This window comes from Coptis chinensis, chromosome 4, assembly GCF_015680905.1.
Source record: "Coptis chinensis isolate HL-2020 chromosome 4, ASM1568090v1, whole genome shotgun sequence".
Taxonomy (NCBI): domain Eukaryota; kingdom Viridiplantae; phylum Streptophyta; class Magnoliopsida; order Ranunculales; family Ranunculaceae; genus Coptis; species Coptis chinensis.
In genome coordinates this window covers 98503028-98523889 of record NC_141459.1, presented here as the reverse complement: position 1 = coordinate 98523889, position 20862 = coordinate 98503028, and the positions used below count along the sequence as shown (strand labels likewise).

The following is a 20862-nucleotide window of genomic DNA, read 5'->3' as shown; positions in this document are numbered from 1 at the left end:
AATAATTATTTATCTATTTTTTTTTAAATAAAGCTAACAGTAAGGCAAACCCCTACAAGTATATTACTTGATAGTAAAAATTATTACAATTCTATCCCACCCAGGTGTCACGGAGTGACTAAATAGATAAATTTTTCATTTCATTAGAGAAGATAGTTACCAATTATATCTTTATTTTTGTTTTGATTTTTTTGGTTGGGCGTTGTTAATGGAGGTGTTGAAGAAGATGGAGAAGAGTAAATGGAGGAAATTGATGTCACATGCTGCTCACGCGCATGGATTTCAACTTGTGTGGCAAAATTACCAACACCTAATGAATTGAACAGACACGTGGTTCGATGGTTGACTCCTACGACCATGTGTGCACTCGACTAGCTGAAAGTAGGATGATAATACGTAAAACAGTTAATAATTCTAACTGCTCTTACGCTATCAATAATTATAACCTAACTCTCAACATGCAAATTCTTGTAAATAGGAGAGTCCGGAATCGTTCCACTCTTAATTCTCAAGCACTTGAATGATAAAAACACGTGAAATCTACTTTAAACTAATGAGAGTAATGAATTGATGCTTTAAAAATAGTAATTAAAATGCTAAACTACTTGAATATTGATAAAAATCAATGAAATAAAATAATAGAAAAGGGATAATCCACCTATTTGAATCATACAATTATTCAACCTAATCATTGGTTTAATTTTATTGATCCATAGTAAATACCAAGTTATCTCTAATCATGGTTTTACTAGCATGAAAGATTAGCTCCTCCACAAATCTCTTTGATAGAGTTTCTAATCTCTAGTTCAATTCATATGATTTTTAATTATCTCTAAATAATCATGCGAATCAAACTTGAAATGTTAATTAGCACAATATCTAAGCTAAATAATTATAATCCTCACATAGGCTTTATAACCCCCTATATTTGGAGGTTTAGCCTTGTTTCATTGGATCTTCTATACTAAAACAATGAAATAAAGACATATTAATAATAAGAATAGATTGAATTGAAGAAATTAATGGTCTTTAATGGCGGTTTGGAGGCTACCTAAGAACCCTAAACTAATTAACTATTGGGGAAGAAGAAGATGAGTTTTTGCCCTAATCCTTTTTATAAATTAAACGATTAGGCTTACAATTTTGTGAATAGGCTTGGGAGCAAGCCTTTGGGCCACTAATTCAAGCCCAAAGCCCGAAGAAATAGATCCAAAAGGGGTCCAACTGCTGGAAATTACTGTAACACCCTTTTTGTCCACTTTTACAGCTCTAATTGGGCTAGGTCCATTGGAAAGCTTATTCCGAGCCGGTCGTTTTGATATAAAATGGGCCAAATTCCGAGGTATGAGTCCAAAGATACGCCCTTTTGAAGTTCCATTGACTTTCTGTCTCTTTTCTACTCGAGTTGACTTTGACTTCCCAGTTTTGACTGGGTTTTAGAAGGCTTTTTCTCCTTGAAACTTGGGCTTTAAACGTAGAAATTCTCTAGCAATCATCTTGACTCATTTTCCATGCAAAAGTGACGTCTTTATGCACATATTCAGCTCTAAGACTTGAAATATACAAAACCACGTAAATAGTACTAAACTCATATTATTATTAACATAATTGGCCTAAATGAGATACTATTAAGGGGTTTAAACTACAATTTTGGGTGCTTATCATAAGACATAGTCTCAAAGTGCCAAAAAACTAATAGTGTAATACCCTGTGGAGGTATACTGAAAGGTGTATATCCGTGGGGATAGGACGACTGTGTCAGGTATCTGGGAAGGCGCTTAGCCCATGGGGAGAAGGTTGCGCAAGATATGATGTATTTTACTGCCTAGGAAACTGTTCGAGATGTGGGGCATAAGTAATTGATCCACCAAATCCTAACGTCGATGCCTTTTTCGGATTGTTTAGTATGGATTCCGTAGGAACTCCGCAGTTAAACATGACTAAGTGGGGATAGTATCAACGTAATAGAATACGGCGGATCGTTATAAATTGTACAATCAACCTAACAAAACAAAGCTCTTTTCTGACTCACGGCTGGGATTGAGTTTCAGGCAGTATAAATCGAGGGTTGTCATGCCGCCACATTGAATTAAGAATTAATTATAAGTCTTAAAGTGTTAATTATTACTGTTATCCCAAATATCAAAAACCCACCCTTCGTCTCCTCACTCCTAACTACTCTTTCGCTCCTTCAACTCTCTTTTCTCTCTCAAATCAAAGAAAAAGGCTTTCAAATTAATTAGAAGTTGAACCGAATAGTCATTCTCTCTATTCACCTTCTCCAGTTATCCAAACTACTTCCGATCTCTCTCAAGCTATGATTCTGTTAGAAAGATCAATGTGTTGTCTTCTTCACCCAAAGCCAACGCATGTGTATACAAGGTAAAGTTTCTATCAGCCTTTCTTCTTTTGCTTTGGTTGTTCTTTTCCCTCGAATTTCAAATGGTTTATGTTTTGATTCAATTAAACTATTGGTATTTTATTGGCTGAATTTGGGTCTCACAAAACTATGAAAGAAACTATTCAGTTCAAAGTGTGCGTGTCTCGCCGATTTATTTGGTTTTTGTAATTCAAATATTCTGCTAGAAGGAATAAAAGGCTTAAGAGAAAGAAGGGTGTGATTGGGCAAGAGAAGAAAACACCTTATGGTCTTGGTGTTAGTATGGAATCTGGAAAGAAAAGCAATTCGAAAAGGTTTGAGAGTGTGAGGAAGTCTTTGCCTTCAAACTTCTCTGTAAGTCGATCTGAGACTCCAATTGTTGCTCCGAGATATTCTTTGAGAAGCAGTTGAAAATAAGAAGCCCCCTTTAGCAGGAAACTTTGAGTAGTCTTTAATTGATAATGAACATAGTAAGGTCACAACAAGGCGAACTCGCAGAATATGATTTTGGGAATGTGTTGTTCTTTTTTTATCAGTATTTGGAGATGTGGGAACTCAACTTTTTGCTGGGATTTTAGTTAATGACTGGCTTATAGTTTTTGATTGGTTATAGAAGAACTTCAAACATGTAAGGTTCTATGCTATATTGCAGTTTGATTTGATCCTTTGTGGATTTGGTTTTTGTTATTCCTTAAAGAATGAAATTACAGTCTTAAAAAAAATAGTCATTATAAATTTATACAAGAATCAAATAAGTTGAGGGCTATTCTTTTTTACTTCGTCATAGTGTAGAACATATTTGTTTGTACAAATAATACAATTTGACATGAATTTGCATCTTTTTGGTGGGCTATTTTTCTCATTTTTGTTATGTTAGGATCATACTCTCAAGAGGAAACTCTAACCATTGATTCCTTCGTATCTAACTCTTAAGGTTTAATGGGAGGAGGTCCATTGATGAGGAAACCATGGCCAACAAGGATGTTGTAAGCGGCTCTTCTTATGAGGAGTTGACGTCTAGGTATTGAGGTATGTCCATTTAATTGCACTTGAGATTTTGTAAACCCTTGAAATTGTATCATTTGGGACAAATTATAATCCGCTTTAGTTCTACAATATTTTTTTCAGCTTCTTCTCGGTTTCAATTGAAGTTAACCAATCTTAGAAACACCATGGATAACCATTTAATATATCTTTGTAATGCATTTTTTTAAGTTCCAGTGGCAACCATGCATATTTTACGGGTTTCAGGTTCTTCTTTATTAATACATTTCAGCTCAACTAACATGGAGTCTCATTATTAGCTAATTAAATATGGCTATATATTTCCAAGTAATTACTTTGTTTAGTCAAAAATTAATTTTTTGCGAATGGGGTACTTGCTTTGCTACAACATGATTATAACATGATTATGTTGTTCTTGCTATATAATTTTAATTGATGTGGGCTTGCTATTTTAGGTGTATTATATATTTACACATTAATTGTGTGATCCAAGTAAATGCAAAATGATTGATATGCCCTTGATTCAAGTGGCATGATACTGGAATGTTGTAAAGCCTCAACCACAATGGCGTAGGATTAGAAATTAATTGTGAGAATTATGAAAACCATTGAACAATAGAAAGCCTTGATTTCTCCATTCGAGAGTAGCAGGGGCTAGGAGGTTATACCACTTATAGTTTGCTTTGGGGCTAGATTTTTGTATCATGGTGCTTGAATGGTGGTACCATCATGAGATGGGGTTATTGCTAGAGATTAGACTGTTTTAAAGTGGAACAACTGTTTCACTTTTTATTTTTTTATTTCGGTGTTTCTTGTTTCCCATGATCTAATTAATATATCCGATGCTAGCGTATCTAATCCCCATTACTAACTCAACCAATAAATTGTGCGCTTTTTTATTTTTGCCGGTAGTCGGGCTCACAAGTTCGTCGATCGGGGGCATGGGCGCATGACGAAGACCAAGAAGTTAATTAAAAATGAAGGTGCGTTTATATTTTCGAAAGCATGATATATTTTTCTTTTTGCTTATTCCCGCACATGTATTCATTTAGTTTTCTTTTTCCCACCGGAAAACCGTACAAGCACAACACCCAATGGTTGGGGAGAACTTTTGCCTTAACCTATTAATTAACCCATTTTGCGTGTGGCTACCTCCCTGGCTTTTAAACAGCCAAAAAACATTTGATCATTGTGTCGTTGTTAATACAATGTCTTATTATGACCATAACATCTCTTATTTCGATCATAGCGTGCGTTTTAAGCGTGCTTATTTCGATTGATTACCATTTCAAAGCCGGTTGCAAGCTCCAACGAAACGCCACGAAAGTGCAGCTCCCAACACCAACTTGCTCCAAGATCTGCTCCTCGCTTTCGCCGCACCATCGCACAACGTGCTTTCGGAGGGAAAGAGAGCCTTTTCATCTTCAACCACATCTCGGGGAATGCAACTACCATCTAAAGATATTCAGATCCATTTGAGCCCAACTGTGACACCTAACCGAAAGACACTAGCGCCGCGGTGTCCGGGTTTATGAGAGACAAAATGGCCCGCCTTCCTAGCTCAACTTTAATTAAAAGCGGCTGTGAGCCACCATCAACTCATCGGCCCCATTGCTACGACTGTCGTTGAGGGTTCCCCATGCAAAATGGAAATAAAAAATGGGAAGGACATCGTTTATGATTTGGCTCCGCAACCACGGCATTACACAATCAACGTATTTGGTTGGGTCATCATCTAAAGGGGATCGCATTAACGAGAGAATGAAGTTTTTTCGAGAACAAATTAAGGATGTTAGCACCTTTGATCCACCCATGTGTGTTAGTCAAAAAGATCAGCCTCCTTAAAATTCTTCAAGCACGATTTTCTCTTCCGTTTGGATTGCCCCTCAAAGCTTTATGCTACTTTGGAGAAAACTTATGCACTAAATACTTTTTTCATGTATAGTACCCCGCTTTGAGCGATGTCACGAAAAGAGCCAATTGTACCGCTGGAGATGCGTTTGGGGTTGAAATGAGGAATTCATTTGATTCGGTCTCACTTGCTGGCGCTGAAGCGTGCGACAAATCTCCTCAAAAACCGTTGGACCGATTTGCCGTAAGGACGCCATTATCCGGGACGGATGGATGTGTGTTGCCCACATTGTTCAACTCTTCACCGGATGGATGAGAAATTGACACATTCATAAAAACCCTAAATTTGGGATGTGTTGTTTACAAGGGAAAGTCGACCGCCCTTGCTATCGCCATTGCCACACCGCTCTCCACTCACTATCTGAAGGAAATGATGGACTCGCGGTGTCATTCCGTGGAGCACATTCGTGCATATAATGCATGTAATGCTTTTACAAGCCTTGGTATGGATCCGGACTAACGCTGTATTGAGTGGGCGCGGGCCCACAATCATTTGTCATCCATGGAGAACTCTACCACGAGTCGGTCACTCCTTCCATCTCTAGGCGGGGATCCCGTCTATTCACAACTTTACTTCTATGATGGAAACGAGGTTTTGAATCACTGTCTTCGTAGGAACCCTCATCTATCAAAGGACGTTTTGAGCATCATTCAGGACACTCTTATCCAAAACAACAACTTTTACAGGTTGTATATGAATGCTTTTGAGATTTTGAATACAAGTGATTCTCCAAATAACAATGTCCCAGCCCGATTGCATTATAGCTCTGGGAGTGACCGGTGCCGCTACAACCTTCCATCCACAACAGAGATAGCTGTGATTTTGCCAGGAGAGGGGAGTACGTTTTGATAGCATGCGAGATATTGTTCTTTGCTTGCGAGAAGGTGGGTTAGAAAGGATCAGCGAGTGTAACCCCGCGTATTCTCCCCTCCATTATGTTCTTCTCTTTCCGCGAGGGGATCTCAGTTGGTCTCCTGACCTGCGTCAGTGGAATGTCGTTAACAATTGTCCCACCGATGCGCGTTTGACACAAGCGCAATATTATGCCTATCGTATGTTTGATCGCGCATCAGAGTATTCCCCTATTTTGAATGCGGGCGCCCTAGGCCAACAATTTTTAGTCGATGCTTGGGCTGCAACAGACCAGAACCGCGTACGTTTTCTTAGAGATCGACAAGCTCAAATTCGTGTAGAGTTATACCAGGGATTAACAGATATTGCAGCACAGGGCCTGCATCCAAGCCAAGTTGGGCAGCGTGTTATCCTGCCATCATCTTATACAGGCAGTCCAAGGCATATGTACGAGATCTACCAAGATTCAATGGCCATCACACGCTACCATAAACATCCGGATGTTTTTCTTACAAAGAATCAAATCGAATTGGCCGAAGTTCTAACGGAGCTTAAAAAACATCAAAAATCGAATGATAAACCAACGATAGTGGCACGTGTTTTTGAGATGAAGCGTAGAGCAATAATGGATGAAATCACCAAGAAACACATTTTCGGTCGTGCGGTCGCACATGTTTACACTTTACACCATTAAATTCCAAAAGCGTGGCCTTCCACACATGCACGCTCTCATATTCCTACAACACGAAGACAAGATTCATACCACTGAACAAGTCGATCAAATTGTTTCTGCTGAGATTCCAAAATCGACACCAAACCCGCTCTCTTTCAAACAGTTATGAAATGTATGATTCATGGTCCGTGTGGTTCTGAATATCCAAAAGCTCGCGCATGCAAGATGGTGGATTTTGCAGTTCCAATACTCGCTGGGGAATTTGCTTTGAGAAAACAACGATGGATCAAGAAGGATACCCGCTTTATATATCGCCGCAACACCGCATAGAGTACAAAGCGAAAGAAACATAAAGTGACCAACCAAAATGTAGCTCCATATAATCCATTACCTATCCGAAGCTGTTTGATTGCCACATTAATGTTGAAGTGTGTGCATCGATTCGGTGATCAAATATATCCATAAATACATTTACAAGGGTTTTGACAAAACAACCATGGTGTTAACGGAGCAAATGATGAGATACAACAATACATCGACGCTGAGGTATATCGCCCACGTGAAGTCATGCGGCGGCTTCTAGAGTTTAACATGCACCAAGAGGTACCCAACGTTATTCGCTTAGCAATACATTTGCGGGATGCATCGGGTTCTCATGCGACCCAACCGAACCATCGATGAAATTTCGCCGATTTGAACATCAACAATCAACTCTAACCGCATTCTTTAAATGTTGTGCTGAAAATCCAAAAGCCCGAGAGTTCACTTATTCAGAGATGCCTGGAGCCTTCGTTTACAACATGGGTTTTAAAAAATGGACACTCAGGAGTCGAGATAGTTGTTTCGCTATTGGCCGAATGTTTTTGAGAAACCTAATGCCGGGAGTGTTTTTATCTCACGATGTCGCTAACCGTTGTTAAAGGGCCCACATCATTCGCATCACTTAAATTGGTGGACGGTGTTCCATACAGTACGTTTAAGGAAGCATGTATTGCACGAGGGCTATTGGAAGATGACCAAGAGTGGAGCCAATGTTTGCAGGAGGCATCTTGCATGCGGACGGGTATCACCGCTACCGATTGTTCAAAGATTATCCTAACAGAGTGCTCTCCAACGCGTCCCGGAAGTATTGTGGAACAGATTTGCCGTTAATATATGTGATGACCTTCGCGTGATGAAAACCGAGTTTCTTATAGAGAATCCATCCGAGGTCCCGAGTTTACGGATCACGGTTTGTTTTTTGTTGGAACAGGTTGCTACAAGAAAGTGGGAAGAATCTATCGAATTTCCCCTAACATGCCCCTACCAAAGGAAGATTGGAGCGTGTTGTTGGAAATGGACTCATCCGGGAGCATCACTACTAAACCATCAGGGCTTACAAGAATCAACTGATGCTAATATTAGTCGTCTCAATGAAGAGCAACGCAATGCTTTTAATGCGGTGACAGAATCTGTACACTATGCTCAAGGGAAGATTTTTTTCTTGAATGGAGCCGCGGGCACAAGGAAGACATTCCTGTACAATACAATTGCAGCGTCATGTCGTTGTATTGGTAATATCGTTATAATGGTGGCTTCCTCTGGAATTGCATCTTTGCTATTGTCTGGGGGCCGCACTACTCACTCGACATTTAGTTTGCCCTTAAACGTCTTCAACGACACCATGTGTGGGTTTGGCAAAGATTCATTGCAGGCCGGACTTTTCAGAGAGGCAAAACTTATAATTTGGGATGAAGTCCCCATGCAACATAGATATTGCGTTGAAGCCGTTGATCGGTCGCTTCAAGATATCTATGAAAACAAAAATAATTTCGTGGCATAACCGTTATTCTAGGAGGGATTTCCGCAAACATTGCCCGCTATACCAAAAAGGGTCCGTGAAGATTTTGTTTCTTTGCATCTTTGCGCGAGGGTCTCAACTCGGAGGCATGTGGAAGTTTTGCATCTATTTCAAAACATGCTGGACATGTCGGATGTAGACAACATTGACTTTGGAACCTATCTTACCGAGGTAAATACTTATGACAACATTGCCTTTGAAATGTTGTTGCCGCAAATACTTAACGTTGAACTAAGCACTTTACTTTTATGTGATCGTGTAGATAGATAGGCACAAATCCGTAAGAAAAGGTTGAGCTGCCATCGTATACAAAACTCAGATAGATCTAAGACACCTAATTCTCTCTGTATACCCTGAGTTGGACAAGGAGGGCACGGCTACACCAGAATTCCTAAGAGAACGTACTATTCTAGCTGCAAGGAACGATGATGTCAAGGATATTAATGACATGGCCTTGCGTTTGTTTCCTGGCGAAGTTCTCGAATATTTTGCTGCAGATAAAGCTGTTGATACTGATTGTAAACCTACGTCCACAAAAAAAAGGATAATAACCAACTCAACTCCAGATGTTGCTGACTCTCAATCAAATGAAAGGAAAAACCGTGATAAGTCTCCTGCACCTATTGGCGACTATCCAACCGAAGTTCCTTAACTCGCTTTGACCCATCCGGTTTACCTCTCCTTTCGGGCTCAAGTTGAAACTTGGGTGCCCAATTATGTTGCTCAGAAACATTGGTCCCAAAGCTGGCCTTTGCAATGGAATGCGCCTGATTGTTCTCCAATGTGCCCCTAAAGTGATTGAAGCAATCATTATAACCGGGAACACGCAGCGAGCCAAAGACTTCTACCTAGGATCTCTTTGACCCTTCATCTACAGAGTGGTCGCCCCAAATGACACGCCCAGGTTTCAGTTAGACTTGCGTACGGTATGACAATAAATAAATCCCAAGGGCAGTCAGTGAAGTATGTTGGGATAGATTTACGAACTCCTGTATTCAGCCATGGACAGTTATACGTGGCGCTCTCCAGGTGCACATCTTCGAAGAGAATTAGTGTAGTCCTTCCACCAAACTCTTCTAGATGTACCACCAATATCGTGTACCCAGAAGTTCTATTGTAATGAACTTATGCTAAATTGTCTTCGATTATTCTAGAAGTTGTTATTTATGTTGAAGTTGGTTTCCCCTTCCTCATCCCACTTCTCACGTTTTGCTTATTAGGGAAAGCATCTTTGTAATTTGCATAGTGCATCAAGTTACTAAATAATGACAACTTCAGTAGTTCTATGTCTTTTTCCTTGCTTGCTTTCGAGCCCTACAAAATTATCCGATCAGTTATTAGGCACAACACATAAATCGGTTTCGTGTATGATGTTTTTGTCATTTTAGTTTTATGAGAAACTATTAATAACGCCGTTAAATGATACGGAAATATGTCTTGGTATTGTTCACAATCAAGTGGTTTTCACATTAGGTGCATCAAGTTACTAAACAATGACAACTTCAGTAGTTCTGTGTCTTTTTCCTTGCTTGCTTTCGACCCCTACAAAATTATCCGATCAATTATTAGGAATAACACATAAATCGGGTTTCGTGTATGATGTTTTTTTTTTTTTGTCATTTTTAGTTTTATGAAAAACTATTAATAACGCCAACCGTTAAATGATAATGAAAAATATGTCTTGGTATTGTTCAATCGAAAGTGGTTTTCACATTGTTCAATTGTAGATGCCATTCAAGAAAAATATATTATACCACATCTTTTCACATACCACATATCAACTAACACTCAAAATTTTCCACATATCAATGTATGTGAATTGCCAATACAAAGCTTTTAGCTTATTAGGAGATAAGTCGAGTTGTAGTATGGCCCATTGACCTATATGCTATGTGGGTGGGTTAATAGGTTCGATGATAGATTATTCTATATAGATTTTTGCAATTGTTATATACAATAGATAATGTTATCATTTGCAAAACCCGCCGATTGATTCTTTGATAGTAACGCAAAGCATTTATCTAAATGGTATGAACAATGCTTCATTCATGTGAAGCCTCCTTATACAGAGGGCATTTCTTCCATACTACTCGCTTCAACCCTTTTTGATTTATGGTCTATATTTGAATTATGCAAGATCAGTAGTCTAATCTCTAGCATATACTAAGTTGACTTTAGATACCGCTTTTGACGGGAAGCATGGTTCAGGCAAGAGCTACAACAGAGTCGCTTTTAAGGAAAATTTGGGGCGCACAATATGTGGAACATGCTGACCTTAGTGCTGCTGAAGTAGCAGTTATCTTAGCTGTTCCAAGGAAAGATGGTAATTTTCTTTTTTAGGCTGCCATCCGATCTTTCCACTTATTTTTGAAACTTTGAGAGTTGAACATGCGGCCAAAACAATTAGACCCAAAAATAGGCTTCCGAAAAGCACACTTTTTGAAAAAGTTAAGTATTAGATGACCATAAAGTTGGTTTCATATTTCAAGGTCTCAGGCCACTAGCAGCTCCTGTTGCGTTATCAAAAGCTGCAAGAGGAAAGAGATCACTTCAAGAAAGGAAAGCTTTGAAGGAAGAAATAAGAGATGCGGTACCGGCTGCTGGGCAGGAATGGTACAATGATGATTCGGATGAAGAATCTACACGACCAACAATAATTGAGCCGCCCTTGCCAAATCTTATAAAGGACAACGAACATTACCAACTTATAATAGACCTATGCAAAGCATTGGCATCCTTGGGGCGGTACTTAGAAGCATTCAAAGTTATTAAAGATACACGAAAAGTGGCATCTAATACACCATCGACTGAGAAGAAAGAGGAGCTTGAGATACTTGAAACTCAAATAGCATCTATTGCCACTGATGCAACCGATGTGCATCCAGAGGTAGAGGCCACTGTTCAGAGAAATCCCAAATGTATTAGTGCCTGGAACTACTATTACAAAGTTAAGTTGAAGAGTTACTTGAAAAATCATTCTCTAAGTTTTTGAATATAATGATGCGTTCAGATCCAGAGTGTGTGGCACCAATAGTCATTTCAGGGCATCGGTTTACATTGATCGAGCAGCATCAGGTAGCTGCAAGTCAGTATCTGGAAGCCTATAAACTATCAGGTCTCTAAATACGCATGCTACCTCCTTAGTTTGGGATCTGGGGCCTATATGTTTAAATGATTTGTAGGGAACTCTGAAGATTTTCATTGTCTATTTTCAGATTTCTCGGAAAGCCTCAGATCGTAATTTGATCTTCTTGAGAAGAATACTGCATGTACTTTTTCAGATTAAGCGCGTGGATTAGATTTAATATACTTTTTCAGATTAAGCATCTAGATACTTTGTACACGTTCTGATGTTATTCTGCATTATTTTGTAGGTAATGAATTCCTAAATGGGTGAATCTCTGAAGATTTTCATTGTCTATTTTCAGATTTCTCGAAAAGCCTAAAATCGTAATTTGATCTTCTTGAGAAGAATACTGCAGGTACTTTTTCAGATTAAGCGCGTGGATTAAATTTAATATATTTTTTTCAGATTAAGCATCTCTGAACTTTGTACACGTTCTGATGTTATTCTACATTGAAGGCCATTGGTAGATTCGCACTTTTTGCTAGCTAGAACGTTTTTTATTTGAAAATCACATTCCAGAATTTTACTTTTTAATCAATTTTTGTTGCCCCTGATTGTTTCCCAGATTGCCAGAGGAGATGAACTCATGAAGGAAATATGAGGCCGGTTTCTTTTCCATTTGTTCTTGGTTCATGTGACCAAGTGCTATGCTGCCTTCTTTTTCATGGATTCATGTCATTTTTTTTAGAGGTGATATGGGAATCGAGTTATAACAAAAAAAAAGGGAAGTTGCAATAAGGTGACCAACGGAGAACATGATTTTGCGTAGACTATGTCTGAGAGATTATATCCGTTTTGCTGCAGTTTGTCATGCATGGAGGTCCATTGCAGTAGAGCACATACACTACCTTCATGGACTCAATCGACTTCCTTGGTTAATGATCTCTCGCGATGAAACCACACAAACTGGAATGTTCTTAAGTCTCTCAGAAGGTACAATCTATAATCTTAAGCTGCCAAAGTTAGCAAGTCGGAGTTTCTGCTGTGGATCAGCCCAAGGCTATTTGAGAATGGCAAATCACAATGGTAACTTCTTGTTTGATCCTTTTTCTGGATGTCAGATCAGTCTTCCACCACAATTAAGAAAATTCATTGTACATAAGAACTCTACAGCAGTGATTTGGAGGAAAATTAAGAAGGCCCATTAGACGCGATTCATCAAGCAGTAACCATGAGGTTAGTACATAAGAACTCAAAACTATATATCCCCCTTTGTTGCCTTGATCCCCATCAATGTCTTCTTTCAGGTGAGTATTGTGGGAGATTTGACAGAGGATGAAATTGAATCTTACATTCTGGATTATCTGGGGACATAAACCGCGAGGAGAAGTGCTGAGCAAGTGCATGGATTCGATCCAATCATGTTTCGACCTTCACCATCTGATCTTCAGTCTCAACAGGTAAGAAACCGGAGCTACTATAATTATTATTTATTAGCATTAATTATCAAAAAAAACATATTTATTAGCATCATTGTCATATTCTGAATCTCTAAAGAAGCATGGTTGTCGTATGTTCAAGTAAAATTATATTAATGTTAATGAAGAATAAATCTTGGAAAAAAAGAGTATGGCACGGATTTCATTTCAGCCTTCTCTCACGATCTTTATATAGGAAAATAGTAAGGTTTACATGATAGAAACATAAAAAGTTTGGGTCGTGGGGACCCTTTGGTGGGAAATGTCCCAACCGTCCCTTAGAACTACCAATTACCTTTTTGAATCTTTAGTGTCATTGAAGGTGTTCATTGGGGTGTCACACAAAGTTAGACTAGATTGTTGGTCAAATCTTACTCGGTAGAAGCACCCAAAAGAATTGGAATTTTTTTGAAAAGATTGTCATTGTGAATAAAAAGGTACATTGCGTTCTTAGAAGTGTTATTAGATTATCACATAGTGCCTTCATAGCTCATTATAATTTGTGCCTTCATGGCGTTCATGGCTAGATAGCAATTCGTAATGATATTGTTAACATTGTGTCGTTAACAATTGTCAATCCCTTATTGGTTATCATTGCAACTTCCCTTATTGCAACTATGTGATCGTGTATGTATTATGTATGGTAACAGTGCAAAAACTGTGGCAATTTGAATCCATATCAAGTTGTGACCGACTATGACGCGACATTGTAACGTAACAAAATCAAGTTAAGAACGTAATTCAAATATCATGAATTGTTAGTAATCATCAGATTTTAGCTTTTCCTGTTATTTGAGGATTTGTGATCTATGCAATGGATCAAGTGTAGGTAAACATGCATGTTGGTTCTTTCCTAGAAACTTTTAGTGTGGGTCAAGTCTCTCTTTATGCCCTCTATTCTCCGTGGGAATCTTTTTTTCCACACATGGACGACTTGAAACCGTGTTTCGAAGTTCCATGTTGGTCACCACCAAGGATGATATCCAATTTAATGATCCAAGAGGCGACAATGTGAAAACAAGCAATTGTAGGACACTTAAAACAATTGTTTATTGAACTTAAACCTGTCTATGTGGCTGTATCTACCGCAACCATGTTTAGGTGATAAGGGACGCTGTAATTGTGGAAGGTATCCATGAGGAGATAGGAGTCCCGCATGAGGTTTTAATACAAGGGTTTTCCTTCTTCTTTTCTTTTTTGTTTAGCCGAGGTTACCGATTGTTAATTAGTTAATTGTTGTAGGAAAAACTTTTAAATTGTGCCTCCTGAATGAATTTTGCCTCGGGTACGGTGTGTTCTTATTCATTTGGGTATTTTAAATCTCACGTTTGTTCTTTCCCTTTTTTAAAACAGGTATGCGTCCAGGAGTTTCTATGGTTCGATTATTTTTTGTTCTCTTTATAGAGTTATGGAAAGAAGTCGCACAAGGATCCTTACATAAATGCTTCCTTCAACAGTGCCGCAGACTTTGGGGTATTAGCTAACAGTGTTCCAGTGTGGACGCTGACTGTGGTGATCAAGCATTCGGTTTCACATGTGCTTTGTAATGTGTAATAAAAATTGCCTGCAAGCAAAGTTGCAGTGTTTTCTTGAACTTGCTCAGTTCTCATGTACATGTTTTGTTCTTCGCTTCTAAGAATGTCTTCAAGAATGCGTGAAACCTTTTAGACCCTCAACAATTGTAATTCTATCGACGTTCTTATAAAGCACCTGCTTTGGGCATGTTTGAGACGCCTTCTTTTGGTAAATAACGTATGCACCAACAACTTTCTAATTAATTGGTTTCCAGCATGATTTATAGGTAGGTTACAAAATCTGGCAAACACACCCGTTTTGTTAGTTGCGTTGACAATGTTCATGCACACATTCACCAAAATGCTGGTGTCTTTATACTGTTTCTTCAGTTTTCAGTTCGCACTTTCAACACAATTTTAATGGCTTTAAACTACTTCGCATGTTTTCAATACCTACTTCTTTCAAGCAGATTCTTCTCTCATCGACGAGCACCGATAACGCAAGACTATTTATTAGGTAATTAAAACCTTTCGCTCAGCTACGTAGTATTTAGAGAATGCGCATGCATTTGTTCCTCTGTCCAGATTGGTTTGCTTCTGATTTGCAACGTGGACTTCCCATGTTACAGACACCCAAAAGAATCGTCAATTAACTTGGCATATTTACCCGGCGTGGTTTTATAGGCTTATCAGCAAAAGAATTTTAGCATTGGAGAAACACTCTTTTTTATGAATTGAAAACCTTAGGCACCGGGGTCTTTTAAAATCTGCCGAGCCAATATATCATTTCCGCCTTTTAGCGTGGGTTCCTATATGAAAACACAACACCGGTTCTTAACGCTTTTGGCCCATACACTTCTCCCCTCCCATTCCAAAAACTGTTCCTTTCCTCTTCCTCTTATTTAAGTTTTTTAAACAACTCCTTTAACAGTTTTAAATAGCTTTCCACCCATGCCTTCCCACTATATATCGTCATTGAAAGGTCTCCTCAACTCCTATAAATACATTGTCGGAATGAGTTCATAACCAGCCAGTTGTTCATAATTCTGTCCTCTCTTCCACGAGGTTCGTTTTTTCCCCCCGCCCATTTGCCATATTGAGCTAACATTTTTTTTATACTTACGATTCTGTCTCTTTTAATGGCCAGGTCCTCCAAGTACATAGTTCCGACAAGTTACCCCGTAAGTTTTCTTCCCCATTTGCTAATAACAATTTCATATTGTACTACACACTTACCAATTTCATTCAGTTATGTTTTTTTCTAATTACAACTTCTTTTTTTACCCAATTCGTCACAGGCAATGGAAAATGGCAGCACAGTTGCAATTTCTTTCAAACACTTGCTAAATGACGTTACCCATCAAATAGGATTACCACTACCTATCTATGATGCAGTCTTCAGGTTCGGCCGTTACAAATCTTGGGTCGATATACAGACCCTTACATTCATCACATCTAAGAAGAGATGTTTCGGAGATCCATCTATCAGCCAAAATGGTTCTGATGAGGTTGCCGCCCGGAGATCGATCGAATACCTTCGTTCTATCTACCATTTTGATCTTATTGACTTCAACTCAAGGGAACTATGCCAAATGCGCCTTCGAAATCAACAGCTCCAAGCCGAGACTCAACAACTTCAAACCCAGAACACTACCCTACTTCAACAGATTGCAACTCTGCAAGCACACCATGTCATTCCTAATGTGATCATCATTAGTGATGATGAGGAGAGCGTCGTTGACGACTCTGACTACGTACCATCTTCGATGGACATGGGGGCATAAGGCGACCCTTGAAGAAAAAGAAGGAAATTAATTCTTTCATACCTATCAATTTTTAGTTTCCCTTTGCTTCCTAGATTGCACAACTATGTTTTCAACTTGCTTTATCTTAACATGCTTTGTTAGTGTTTAGTGCATTATGGAGTGTCGTTTATGTATACCAAGTTTGAACGAACCTCTATCTATCTTATTGAGCTTTTTCCCCTATCTATCTCATCAGTGTTGTTTGGCTTTTTTTTTTTTGGTTATTTCCCCCCCCCCCCCCTGTTTCCCTTTTTCTTTCGGCCAAAATCAATGTTGTTTGCTTAGCACATACCCTTCTGCCAGCAACCAATATATATCTACTTCTCAGTTAATTACTGCTTCCTTCTTCTATTAAACAACCGTATCTATTTAAGGTTAAGTTGACAAAGCCTTTTACCAGTACCGAGTCATAAGTCAGGTATACAACTAACCATTTTAGTCACAATCTAGCCAAGCCTTTATTATTTTATTGTCTTTCAGCTCATTAGTCCAGCAAGAATAGAGGATGGTATTTTAATTCAGTGGTCCGACGGTTGAGCTCTTAAACAAAGCATCTAAGACATTAGTTAACGCCTAAAAAAACCAAAATTACCGCCACTCTCCAATTGCTCTTGAGAGCCCGCATTGTTGTGCGACTTGAGATTGGATTCATGACCAGATTAATAATGTGCTCAAAAAATTGTTTACATCCCAACTTAACCACATAAGCCAATGCCTACAAGATCCACCCAAAAATAAATGCATCATTCCAAGCGTCCATGAAAATAAGGTTCCCAAACCAGCTCTTTTTTTACAAAACATACTAGCATGCACAAACAATCTTTGTTAGGTGCGTTAGAAAAGACCTCGGTTGCTTCCTATCCCCCGCATAACGAATATGCATCTCTATTAACCAACATGATACGAGCATGTACTGCTAGGCAGACCTACTTTTTTTACCACCTATTTGCGACACACTGTTTGTTAAACGTTACCTTGCATTGATACACATGGGCGCATGTGTCAAGACAAATCAGAGATTATCTTTAGTAGGTCGATTTGTCTGATTAAATTCGTTGTTATGGGAATCATTACTCACATTATATTCAGTTACATTGCTTTTCAAACAAATTAATCCCGCTTTGTACCTTATCTATTATACATTGTTGGTATGAAAACTACCGCAATTATTACATTAAAAACATTAAAAACATTTCATTCTACTTCTTTTGACTCACTTCATCCTATATGTATATGTAACTCCCATACTCATCAATTCCCCACCCTTTTACATTTACTACATTACTTCCTTCCCCTATAAAAAATCACCCTCAATTCCCTTTCATGCGATAAAACTTGGTATCTATTTCTCATTACCTCGCCATAGAAGCAAGCCTTCCCTTACCAACACCCAGTCCACAGGTACGATTCCCACTTGCTCTTCTTCATTGTTCATCTAATTTGTACATTGTCATCTATTTATGTGCCTAATGTTTGGTGGCTCTCATGTATCTTTTGCAGCAAATGTCTCACTTATCAAACGAAGGCCCAGATACAAGCAAGCCACTGACAACATCCTATGAGGACAACTTCCCAATTTCTAAGCCCGAAACTCCACCAGGCATTGTCGGTCTAAAAGCAATGATGTATGTTTTTTATTATCTCACCAAGTCACACCTAAACTACCTTAAACCAAAACTCAAGGTTGAAGAGACCCCTGCCAAAAGCACCAAGACGCCGATCAAAACCTCCTATGATAAAGAGTTTAATCCCACTTCCATGGAAGACATAGATTAAGTTGTAATCCTCACTTGCTTCCGTTTCACCTTCACCAATAAATTTTTGACTATTTAGTTTTTTAAATAATAATTATTTCCCGATTCAAAACGTTAAATGCATGAAATGTTATTGACCTGTTGCCCAGTGCTTTCTATCAAACATTGCCAAAATTTTGATCTTTAACCTAAACTGCACGACTCAATATATTGCTTTGCGCAGCATCAACTCATCGTCCATGTAGATCATTACTATACTAACCAATAACCATATGAATTTACTGCTTTTTAATAATTTGTTGCAACTGATTTTGAACGGTGTGCTATGCCAAACTCTCTCGCACACAACAGTTTTCTCCTTTCTTTGGTCGTCTAAGTGGCATCACAATGGCTTGACTGCTAGCGCTGAAGCAAAAAAAACTTTTGTCCCAATATTGGTGTTTCATCATTCTCAGAAAACAACCATTTTTTTGCCTGGGGTTTTCCTATTGGAATTAGCTGGTCAGTTTGTGTTTTCATTAATATAAGCACTTGCTTTTGACAGTCACACTTAAGGATCAGCCTTCAATATATGTTATACACTTAAGGGAGTGATATACAATTAAGGATCAGCAATGTGTTGATTCTTAAATGTGCCGTAGTTGTGACCATAGTTCGTGATTCCGAATGAAACTCCGGAATCCCGCCCGGCATTTCGATTTTCCAAAAAACCGAAATTCCAAATATAGAGTCGAAATATTCGAAATTCCGAATGTGATAGAGTCGAAAGTTAATGGATTTCGGTTTTTGTATTTATCGGAATTCCGAGAATTCCGAAATCCCGAACTATGGTTGTGACTTTTACCATCACAATGGCTTGACTGCTGGCAATGAAGCAAAAAAAAAACCTTTGTCCCAATATTGGTGTTTCATCATTCTCAGAAAACAACCATTTTTTTTGCCTGGGATTTTCCTTTTGGAATTAGCTGGTCAGTTTGTGTTTTCATTAATATAAGCACTTGCTTTTGACAGTCACACTTAAGGATCAGCCTTCAATATATGTTATACACTTAAGGGAGTGATATACAATTAAGGATCAGCAATGTGTTGATTCTTAAATGTGCCGTAGTTGTGATAGTTCGTGATTCCGAACGAAACTCCGGAATTTTCCTCGGAATTTCGGTTTTCCAAAAAACCGAAATTCCAAATGGAAAACTGAAATTCCAAATATAAAGTCGAAATATCCGAAATTCCGAATGCATTCGAATTTCCGAATGTGATAGAGTCAAAAGTTAATGGATTTCTGTTTTTAGATTTATCTAAATTCCGAGAATTCCGAAATCTCGAACTATTGTTGTGACTTTTACTGCATGTTGATTTATTTCCTTGGGCCTCAACAGTTTCCAGCCCGCTTAACCTCAATAATATATATCTCGCACTCCTCTTTTTTCTCCACCATCATTCACAATTCAATTAAACTCCTCCAACTTCTGTAACCACATCCTCATCATCACTGTAACGGATGGGGCTCTTCTCCTTCTCCTTCTATACGTTTTTTTCCACAATCTATAAATTAGTATCGGAATTCCGTATCCGCTCTATTTGTTCACCTTCTTCGTATCAAGCTACTTTTCGTGTTACAACCTCAGCAATCAGGTTTTGTGTTTATTCCCTCTTATTCCTTACTTCATTCCGGCTACTCATCACCTTTAATGGATTTCAATATATCAAATGCTAATTGATACCCAATATTTCAGATATATTCAATATAAATAGGTTAATTAATTATTATATATGTTATCATTTTTGTATATAAATCCATTTTTTCATGCTTTTGATTGCACTTACTATAAATCTAAAGATGAAAAGAATACAACATCAATTAATTGATCACCATATTCAGATTTGATTTTTCGAATTTTACTATTGTTATTTCCATGTATGAGGTGTAGCTAGAGTAATGGTCTCTAATCAAATATTCTGTTCTGAATGCATTTAGTTCATTATGAATAAAACCAATTGTTATTTGTAAGTACCAAAAGGACAAAAGGTTCAAGTATAATCAGTAACCAAACTTGGTCACCTGAAGTTGACCAGCTTAGTATATGTGGTCACCTGAAGTTTATTGAGAGTACCCAATGTTTCACATGCCTTGAGAAATGTTCAGTTTTTTTCAGTTTTTGGGTTTGGATATGTGATATGTATACATCACATGTAAAAAATAAGTGACGACCTTCTTTTGTAAAACCTTTTTATCTTATTATATCTTATAGTGACGATCTTGAAATGGTAATGCAAGTTTACCAAGACCATTCTAAACTTCACCGAACAAACCATCGCTCATATTACAAGCATGTGGAAGCAAGTAAGAATTAGTGAAATAGAATGCATGGAAATGCTTTATAGCTTTTGTTTTTCAAAAAAATTTAAAAGTTGTGTTAACCTATGCTAAGTAAGAATTTTATTAGTTGTTTCTTTTGTAGTCACATTTGCAGATTTTGTAGAACAAATATACTTAGGGTGGACGACAAGAAGAGGAAGCATTGTTGGATTGTGATTAAATTCTTGACAAATCTACTATAGCCTATAGGTGACTTCGATTT

At 38.2% G+C, this 20862-nt stretch overlaps 1 long non-coding RNA gene across 1 annotated transcript; it reads left to right on the top strand.

Annotated features, from left to right (window-relative positions):
• Nucleotides 1-12359: 12359 nt before the first annotated feature.
• Nucleotides 12360-14929, top strand: LOC147506122 (uncharacterized). The gene is made up of 4 exons (XR_015220737.1): nt 12360-12815; nt 12903-12965; nt 13037-13189; nt 14561-14929. It is a non-coding gene; the product is annotated as an uncharacterized LOC147506122 (long non-coding RNA).
• Nucleotides 14930-20862: the final 5933 nt, after the last annotated feature.